General features: G+C 38.1%; 1 protein-coding gene across 2 annotated transcripts in view; it reads right to left on the minus strand.

Moving 5' to 3' along the window:
• The window catches only part of radil2a (Ras association and DIL domains 2a), a 77,745-nt gene that overhangs the window by 18,405 nt on the left and 49,269 nt on the right, over nt 1-10,071 (minus strand). The window lies entirely within an intron of this gene.

The raw sequence follows: 10,071 nt of genomic DNA on the forward strand, positions 1-10,071 counted from the left end.
ATTTTCTGAATTAGATGATGGTTTTGAATTGATTTGATGTAAGATTTCACGTGCCCTACACAAAGACAGTCTAAAATTGGCAAACCCAAGGTATGGTTATATTTCAAAGACTTCAGACGTTATTTTAAAGACTCTCTGTTGAACTTGACAAATATTTGGATATTTGCATTTATCTTCAAAAGTTAATATAAAAGTGAATATAAGATTAAATTCAGGGAGAAAAAAATGTGGAAAAAATCAGCTGCAATTTTTTTTGACTTTAATGAAAAACAATTGAGCGCAACGTGTGTCGCAGGTGGGTAGCGCTGTAGCCTCACAGCAAGAAGGTACTGGTTTGAGCCTCGGCTGGGGTCAGTTTCTGTGTGGAGTTTGCATGTTCTCCCCGCCTTCATGTGTGTTTCCTCTGGTGCTCCGGTTTCCCCCACAAGTCCAAAGGCAGTGTCTATAGTGAATTGAATAAGATAAATTGGCCGTAGTGTATGTTTGTGTGAATGAGTGTGTATGGATGATTCCCAGAGATGGGTTGCAGCTGTAAGGGCATCCGCTGCGCAAAACATTTGCTGGATAAGTTGGCGGTTCATTCCGCTGTGGCGACCCCAGATTATTAAAGCGAGTAAGTCGAAAAGAAAATGAAAGGATGAAAATAAGTGAGGAAACCTGTAGCTTTTGATTTAAAACAGTGAGTACACCCGTTGCCTTAAACTTTTAAGTAAATTAAAAGTTTACAGTTCCAAGCTACAATCAAACAATATGGCCAAATTGTCCTTTTTAAGGGGGGCACGGTGGCTCAGTGGTTAGCTTGTCACCTCACAGCAAGAATGTCGCTAGGGTCGAGTCCCGGCTGGGTCATTGGCATTCTGTGTGGTGTTTGCAGAGTTGGTGTGGGTTTCCTCTGGGTGCTCTGGTTCCACCACAGTCCAAGACGTGATGTTTTATAAACAAATTTCGGGAGGAGCACGCGCAGAAGTTCAGTATCAAATACGGTCATTGACCAATTATTCTATTATCCAATCAGTCTTGACCAAACCCCTATATGTACCAAAGCTGTCTTACCTGCAGCATCTTACGACTTTAACATCCCTCCACCACCCCGACACCTCACCTCTTAAGCATTGCAATCCCGGGGGGAGCGTTCTGGGGCCGGGCTAGATACTTCGCTCGAATCCCAATTCCTCTCTGTTTCCTGATAAGGGGAATAACTCGAGTTTGGGTGTCTCCCCGAGCTCAGAGCCCTCTCCCCGGACAGCACGCCAAATATTCTGAAACTATTGCAAGTGTGAACTCGTGAAATGTTGTATAAGTGAATTGGAGGAACTAAATTGGCCATAGTGTATGAGTGTGTATGAATGCGAGAGTGTATGGGTGTTTCCCAGTACTGTGTTGTGGCTGGAAGGGCATCCGCTGTGTAAAACATATGCTGGAATAGTTGGTGGTTCATTTCACTGTGGCGACTGATAAATAAGGTACTAAGCTGAAGGTAAATGAATGAATGTCGTTTCTAAAGCGATGGGTTTACTCACCTTTAAGTAAAGTAAATGATTAAGTAAAGTAAATGATCACTTTTGACATGCATTGTGAGAGAATCCTATAAATCATTGAGTTGCTGCTGTCATAGTGTCTGTCTCTACATAGTGAAGTCTTGAACACTTGTAAGGGTGGTGTCACATGAGTCTGCCGGTCCAAACCGCAGGACTGACTTTTGGCTAATGAAGTCAAGACACACTCATATTGCATGTTTATGAGTAACTCAGTTTCTCCAGCTCGACGTGCCAAACGTCTGTGTTTCCCATTTCTGTGGGCAAAGACTGGTACAGGGAAGCTGTTCTGCTGATCTGACAACAGTTGTCTGGTTTGTGGCGTTGAGGATATAAAACTAATTGTGGTACGTCTATAAGCACAACAGGACTAGATGTTATAAAAAAAGACTTGGAAAACTAAACTAAACAAACTCTGCTCCTGGAGATCTACCTTCCAGCAGATTTCAGTTGCAATCCTGACCAAACACACCTGTGTGTAATTATTAAGGTCTGCTTCAGGTCCTAATGAATTGTTTCAGGTGTGTTTGATCAAGGTTGGAGCTGAACTCTGCAGGAAGGTCGATCTCCAGGAACAGTGTTGGTGACCCCTGCTTTACACTAATGCATTTTAGTTTTGTTGCGGGTGCGCCTGGTGTCAACACTACACCAGCATCTTCAACCTGTGAAAACAGAGCGTTTTGAAAATGCTGAAGACCATGGCTGCGTCCGAAATCACCTACTAGTCAGTAGGTACTGCATTTGAATTTAAACGTACTACTCGGCCATTAGAAAAGTATGTTCTACACAAGTATGAATGGAATTCAGACAGACTACATCCGCCATTTTGTCATTGTCACGTGACCTACCTGCATCAGTTGTGTTGCTTTACTCCCATTTATGAATTTGCTCGCGTGGCATCATGGGATAGCGCAGCATGCATGGGATGCACACTTCGGAATCTCGCCGGAAGTCATCAGGGTACTTCTCGCATACTGATTTTTGAGTTTTATGAATTCGGACATACCACTCAGCTCGCATACTGATTTTAGCGTACTGTATAGCAGGGGTCACCAATCACGGTCCTGGAGGGCCGGTGTCCCTGCAGGGTTTAGCTCCAACTTGCCTCAACACACCTGCTTGATTGTTTCAAGAATACCTAGTAAGACCTTGATTAGCTTGTTCAGGTGTGTTTGATTAGGGTTGGAGCTAAAATCTGCAGGACACCGGCCCTCCAGGAACAAGTTTGGTGACCCCTGCTGTATAGTATGGATGTATGTGGTTTCGGACGCAGCCCATGTTTAATTTGAAAACTTTGGTGTTTTAGTATAGATGGACTGAAACTTGAAAGCGTGAAAATGGAGGAGTGGCTATCCACAACTGCTCTCTGATTGGTCTTCGTTCCATGATTCGTCTCATGCGCCCATTCCGAAACTAGCATGGATGCCGGCAAATCATGAGTGCATGGCCAAGAAGCATGAACAATCATGAAATTATTAGTTTATATATTGTTTTTCTTTTAGAGCACCGCATCAGTGGAATTTAATACCACAATCTGTTAGACCAGTGTTCCCCAACCCTGTTCCTGGAGGCACACCAACAGTACATATTTTGGATGTCTCCCTTTTCTGACCCGTTAACTTCAGGTGTGGAGTCTCTTCTGATGTTATGATAAGTTGATTCAGGTGTGTTTGATTAGGGAGAGGTTGAAAATGTGTACTGTTGGTGTGCCTTCAGGAACAGGGTTGGGAAACACTGTGTTAGACAATGTGTCTCTTTGAAATCATGAACGTGTCACTAGGCTTTTTGCTATTGTGGTTGTTTTTTGTAGTTCAGTTGAGTATTGTTTATAGTTTGACCATATAATTTTATTGGTATAGGCCTTTAACATCTGGCAAAGAGACCACCAATGAAATCTAGTCTTTGGGTTAATTTGGGTACATTTACGTTTGGGGAATGTTGATTAATGTACACTGTCCCTTATTGTGAATAAATAAATAAAATTATAGTGTGGATGAAGATGCGATACAATAATGCAATAAAACGCGAGTGTTTCAATCTGAAGCGCCATATAAAACAGAAACACACTAGTGTAAACGGCAGCTCACACTCTAAACCTTTATAAGTTTTTTTTTGTCCGCTGAACACGAAAGAAGATAATTTGCATAAGTATGTAAACTGGTGGTCATTGACATCCATAGTTGAGAAACAAAGTAAATCAATACCTCTGTATCCAACATTCTTTCAAATATCTTCTTTTATGTTCAACAGAATAACATGTGAAACTTGAGGGAAAGTAAATAATAACAGAATTAAAATTTTTGTGTGAACTATCCCTTTATTGGACTCACCCTTTATTGCAGGGGTGGGCAAACTCGGTCCTGGAGGGCCGGTGTCCTGCATAGTTTATCTTCAACTCTAATCAAACACACCTGAACATGCTAATCAGTGTCTCCAAGATCACTAATTATCTATAAGCAGGTGTGTTTGATCAGAGCTGGACCGAGTTTGCCCACCCCTGCTTTATTGGAAGCTTCCAATTGACACAGATGTGAATAACAGCTCAGGTCATCTAATGAGGAACGTTGTGGATGTAGACTTTAACAAATACTACATCCTGTTTACATCTAGCATTTGAATCAGTCTGTTCTGTCCACTTTAGATCACTTTCATGATTTCTTTAAGAGAAAGCTCTGTGGGATGAGTTATAGTGGGCTTTAGATTTAATATCGCATAAGAGGAGTATAAAATCATATGGAGAGCAGAAGCTTTGCTTTCTTCTCTGATATCTGCAAAATTGTGACACTTTTGCATTCCTTGCCGTCAAACTCACAATTTTAGACTGAAAAAGTTCAATCCCGTCTGGTACGCGTGTTTTAACGTGTCCCGTTATTTGAGGAATGAGGTCAGTAGACGGAGCTGGTCTTTAGTAGCTTGAACACATTTGCCTGCTTGAGTGTTTCTAATCCGATTGACCGTGTTTTTGAATACTTCAGGAAACAGTCAAAGCTGGGAACAACAGTTCACAAACAGTGTTGAGACCTGTGTTTAACATTTTTGTCATCGTAGTGATGAAAACTCATCATAAAGGCGCAGTTGACCCAAATTAGAACACTTCCTCCAATTACTCAAGTGGTTGTAAACTAATGAATTCCTTTCTTCTGAAGATTTTCTGAAGAATGTTGGAGAAAAGCAGCCATTAACATCCATATCCAGCAGGGAAATAAGTATTGAACACGTCATGTTTTTTTTTTCCTGGGAATAATGTTTCTAAAGGATCTGTTGACATGGAGTGAAGTTTAAATTTTAAACTAATTTCGAGAGGAGCATGTGCTCATGATTGACCCAGCTGGTCCACATTAGCTAATTATGATCCTCCAATCAAAGGATCCCAAGTCACTATATATATCCTCATTTCCTCTCTACAACTATCTTCGTCTGGAAGAAACCGCCCTCCTCCCCTTCCACCTTTATCAAGAATGGGCGGCACGGTGGCCCAGTGACTAGCACGTTTGCCTCACAGCAAGAATACCAATGGCGTTGGGTCTTCACTGGGCCATCTGGTGTCAACCTGAGCTCAGTCTCCCCTCGCCCTGTGAAAGGAGGGAGCCCTGGGCTCGAGGATACCTTGAGCTCAGGGCTCTCTCCCGGGACAGCACGCCAAACAAGCCATGTATAAATCGTGAGCTAAGTGTGAACTCTTGAAATTGAACCAGATTTTGGTAAAAACCCAAACAATACGAACATAAAAATAAAGCAAAAACAGCTGAAAAATGAGTTCTGTGTAATAACAATAAAATGACACAAGGAGAAAGTGCTGAACTACTGAAACGTATTTAATACTTTATATAAGAGGATTTTTTGGTGATTGCAGCTTAAAGACGCCTCTCATATGGAGAATAAAGTCACATGCATTGCTCAGACGTGTAACAGAGTGTAAAATCTTGATGGTTCTGTGGGTCTCGTCTATCAAATCTGATCTTTATTTTGTAATCTCTATTGGATTCAAGTCAGGTGATTGGCTGGGCCATTCTACAGCATTTTCTTTCTCTGAAAGCATCTGAGAGTCTCCTTGGTTGTGTTTTGGATCATTGTCTTGCTGAAATCTCCACTCTGGTTTCATCCTCATCCTCCTGCTAATGTAGATGTTGGACTGAAGCAGCTGATATTCATTTACAATGACGAAGGGCAAAGGCTTGCTGAAGAACTACTGAGAGATTTCAGCTGCTGTCTGAGCTTTCTACACCTTCCTTTCCTCATGTGTTCAATACTTTTTTCCTGTGTGATTTTATTTTATTAAACACAACTTAATTTGTAAACTAATTAGATTTGTTTTCTTTGCATGTATGGATTTCTTTAATTGTTACCAACATCCGGGAACAATTTCAAGTCAACAGCACCATTAGGAATATGTTTTCAGAGAAAAGTGAAGAAGTGCTCAATACTTATTTGTCCCGCTGTATATACAGTATAAGCTGAAAAGAGCTTGGCTTTTGCAACACACCTCCAAATCCACTATGGAATACCTGAAGAGATGCAAGCTGAAGGTTTTGGAATGGCCATCACAGTCCCCTGATTGAAACATCATTGGGAATTTGTGTGTAGATCTTAAAAGAGCTGTGCATGCAAGATGACCAATGAAAAATACAGAACTAGAAGCCTTTTGCAAGAAGGAATGGGAGATTACGTGAATTAAAAGACTTTAAGCTGGCTATAGAAAGTGTTTGCAAGCTGTGATATCTGCTAGAGGAGGTGTTACTAAGTACTGATTATGTAGGGTGTCTTTGCTTTTATTGTTTTTGAGAAGAAACTATGCATTAATGTTTGCTGTTATTCATGAAGGGGTGGCTAAACTTTTGCATAAGACTGTATATGTACAGTCCCACAATCTTCTTCTGTATATCTTCCTTTGTTTTCAACAGAAATAAGAATCGCAAACGGATTTGGAAAATGGGAAGGGTCAGCATATGACGACAGAGTAGTCATTTTTGGATGTACTGTCCCTTTAATAAAAAATAGTCAAGGCGCTTAGAGCACAGTTTAAAATCTTTTTTCTTAAGTCAACGTCTGTGTTTTTCTGTGTTGAGATTTAATTTCCATTTTGTGAAAAACGTAAGTGAGATGTCAAGATGTCATGTTGTGATTTTCTTTGCTATGGACGTCCACTGCAGCACCAATGCCAGAATAGCTGTCCTAAAATAGCCGGCTGGAAATAAGGGAAGACATCTGCTGCTGTGTGCAGAAATGGATGTTTTACAAACCACGAACTGCGACCTCATGCCATGGGTGGAACCTTAACAACCGGTCTCCTAGTAACTGACATTCAGCCAGTGTTTGTTGATGGGATAGAGGAAGTGAGCGGTCTCTAAGTGTACACTGGGTTACACTGAATGACATGTGCTGTGTCTTCAATGACTACATATAGTGATGGCGGTATAGCGGGTAGCTAGAGCAGGAAATAACTGCACTTCGGGACACACTTTGATGATGGGTTGAGTTTTGAAAACAATTCTGAAAGGCTTCGACATTTGACAACCTCAACACATTATGCAATTGAGTGTGCCTCACACAGGTGAGTGGGTTTGACAAACCACCTGTAGAAAACACACTCTTTCATCTCTCTGACACTTTAACCAACACTTGCACCGGGTTTGCACATTTACACTTTCTTACAATCCCTGCATATCTCAAAAAAAAAGAAACACACAGTGTGTTTAGGAAGTGTGCTTTACACAAGTGAGTGGTCTTGACAAACCACCTGTAGAAACACTCTTCTCTCTATTTAAACAAACCTTTCCTTACTCTAGCAGTTAATTCTCTGAGCACTAACAGTTCCTTTGTTTAATTAGCCCTTGTTGCCTCTTCCTGTTGAATTGCTGAATGCCTCCTCAAGTGTACAGGTAAGTTGCTTTGGACAAAAGTAACTAACTAACTGACTAAATATAAATGTAAATATGCAACCCTGAAACACAAAACCAGTCATACGTGTCTTTTTTTATTTAGGAAGAATAATACATCACCTTAAATCTGAATACACAATCTTTTCATTGATGTATGTAGGGCCGAATCTGGCAGAGATACAACCATCTGAAAAATCTTGGGGTTCAAAAACAATAATAATATGGAGAAAATTGTCTTTAAATTGACCAAATTAAGATCTTTGCATTGTATATTACTAATCAAAACATTGAGGTTTGATATATTTACTAATATTACTATTAAATTTACAGGATTTCCAAAACAATGAGAAACAATATAAAGGGTAGGTTGAACCTTGAAGTTCCCCAACTTATACGAATTATATTTACTAATATTTACTAGTTTGGTAAATTTACTAAATATCTTAATCAAATTTTTTTTTTTTTACTTATGTCCAATGATTTTTTGCATAAAATAAAATATATTAATAATTGAGGTGTTATTAGGTGTATTATTATGTGCATTTATGTGTCAATAAACAATACATTTATTTCACATGCAAGCTTATACTATTAAAGCAAATATTAAGTGTTTGTTTTGAACATGCTAATTTGTTTATACAACAATATCCTTCTGAAAACACTGTGGAAATGTTGGGTTATACACAATTCCTTTATGTTGTCTTAACACAAATAAATATTTTTTTTACAAATGTAAGTGGATTGAACATAAAAAAATAAGTTGCACCCACCCAAACAAAAGGAATTGTGTTGTTTTTACAAATGTAAGTGGATTGAACATAAAGAAATTAGGTTGCACCCAAAACAAAAGGAATTGTGTTGTTTTTACAAATGTAAGTAGATTGAACATAAAAAAATAAGTTGCACCCACCCAAACAAAAGGAATTGTGTTGTTTTTACAAATGTAAGTGGATTGAACATAAAAAAATTAAGTTGCACCCACCCAAACAAAAGGAATTGTGTTGTTTTTACAAATGTAAGTGGATTGAACATAAAAAATTAAGTTGCACCCACCCAAACAAAAGGAATTGTGTTGTTTTACAAATGTAAGTGGATTGAACATAAAAAATTAAGTTGCACCCACCCAAACAAAAAGAATTGTGTTGTTTTTACAAATGTAAGTGGATTGAACATAAAAAATTAAGTTGCACCTACCCAAACAAAAGGAATTGTGTTGTTTTTACAAATGTAAGTAGATTGAACATAAAAAATTAAGTTGCACCCACCCAAACAAAAGGAATTGTGTTGTTTTTACAAATGTAAGTAGATTGAACATAAAAAAATTAAGTTTCACCCACCCAAACAAAAGGAATTGTGTTGTTTTTACAAATGTAAGTGGATTGAACATAAAAAATTAAGTTGCACCCACCCAAACAAAAGGAACTGTGTTGTTTTTACAAATGTAAGTGGATTGAACAAAAAAAATTAAGTTGCACCCACCCAAACAAAAGGAATTGTGTTGTTTTTACAAATGTAAGTGGATTGATCATAAAAAAATTAAGTTGCACCCACCCAAACAAAAGGAATTGTGTTGTTTTTACAAATGTAAGTAGATTGAACATAAAGAAATTAAGTTGCACCCACCCAAACAAAAGGAATTGTGTTGTTTTTACAAATGTAAGTAGACTGAACATAAAAAAATTAAGTTTCACCCACCCAAACAAAAGGAATTGTGTTGTTTTTACAAATGTAAGTGGATTGAACATAAAGAAATTAAGTTGCACCCACCCAAACAAAAGGAATTGTGTTGTTTTACAAATGTAAGTGGATTGAACATAAAAAAATTAAGTTGCACCCACCCAAACAAAAGGAATTGTGTTGTGTTTACAAATGTAAGTAGATTGAACATAAAAAATTAAGTTGCACCCACCCAAACAAAAGGAATTGTGTTGTGTTTACAAATGTAAGTAGATTGAACATAAAAAAATAAGTTGCACCCACCCAAACAAAAGGAATTGTGTTGTTTTTACAAATGTAAGTGGATTGAACATAAAGAAATTAAGTTGCACCCACCCAAACAAAAGGAATTGTGTTGTGTTTACAAATGTAAGTAGATTGAACATAAAGAAATTAAGTTGCACCCACCCAAACAAAAGGAATTTTGTTGTTTTTACAAATGTAAGTAGACTGAACATAAAAAATTAAGTTGCACCCACCCAAACAAAAGGAATTGTGTTGTTTTTACAAATGTAAGTAGACTGAACATAAAAAATTAAGTTGCACCCACCCAAACAAAAGGAATTGTGTTGTTTTTACAAATGTAAGTGGATTGAACATAAAAAAATTAAGTTGCACCCACCCAAACAAAAGGAACTGTGTTGTTTTTACAAATGTAAGTGGATTGAACATAAAAAAATTAAGTTGCACCCACCCAAACAAAAGGAACTGTGTTGTTTTTACAAATGTAAGTGGATTGAACATAAAAAAATTAAGTTGCACCCACCCAAACAAAAGGAATTGTGTTGTTTTTACAAATGTAAGTGGATTGAACATAAAAAAATTAAGTTGCACCCACCCAAACAAAAGGAATCGTGTTCTTTTTACAAATGTAAGTGGATTGAACATAAAAAAATTAAGTTGCACCCACCCAAACAAAAGGAATCGTGTTCTTTTACAAA

The sequence above is a fragment of the Danio aesculapii genome, chromosome 3 (genome assembly GCF_903798145.1).
Source record: "Danio aesculapii chromosome 3, fDanAes4.1, whole genome shotgun sequence".
Lineage (NCBI taxonomy): Eukaryota > Metazoa > Chordata > Actinopteri > Cypriniformes > Danionidae > Danio > Danio aesculapii.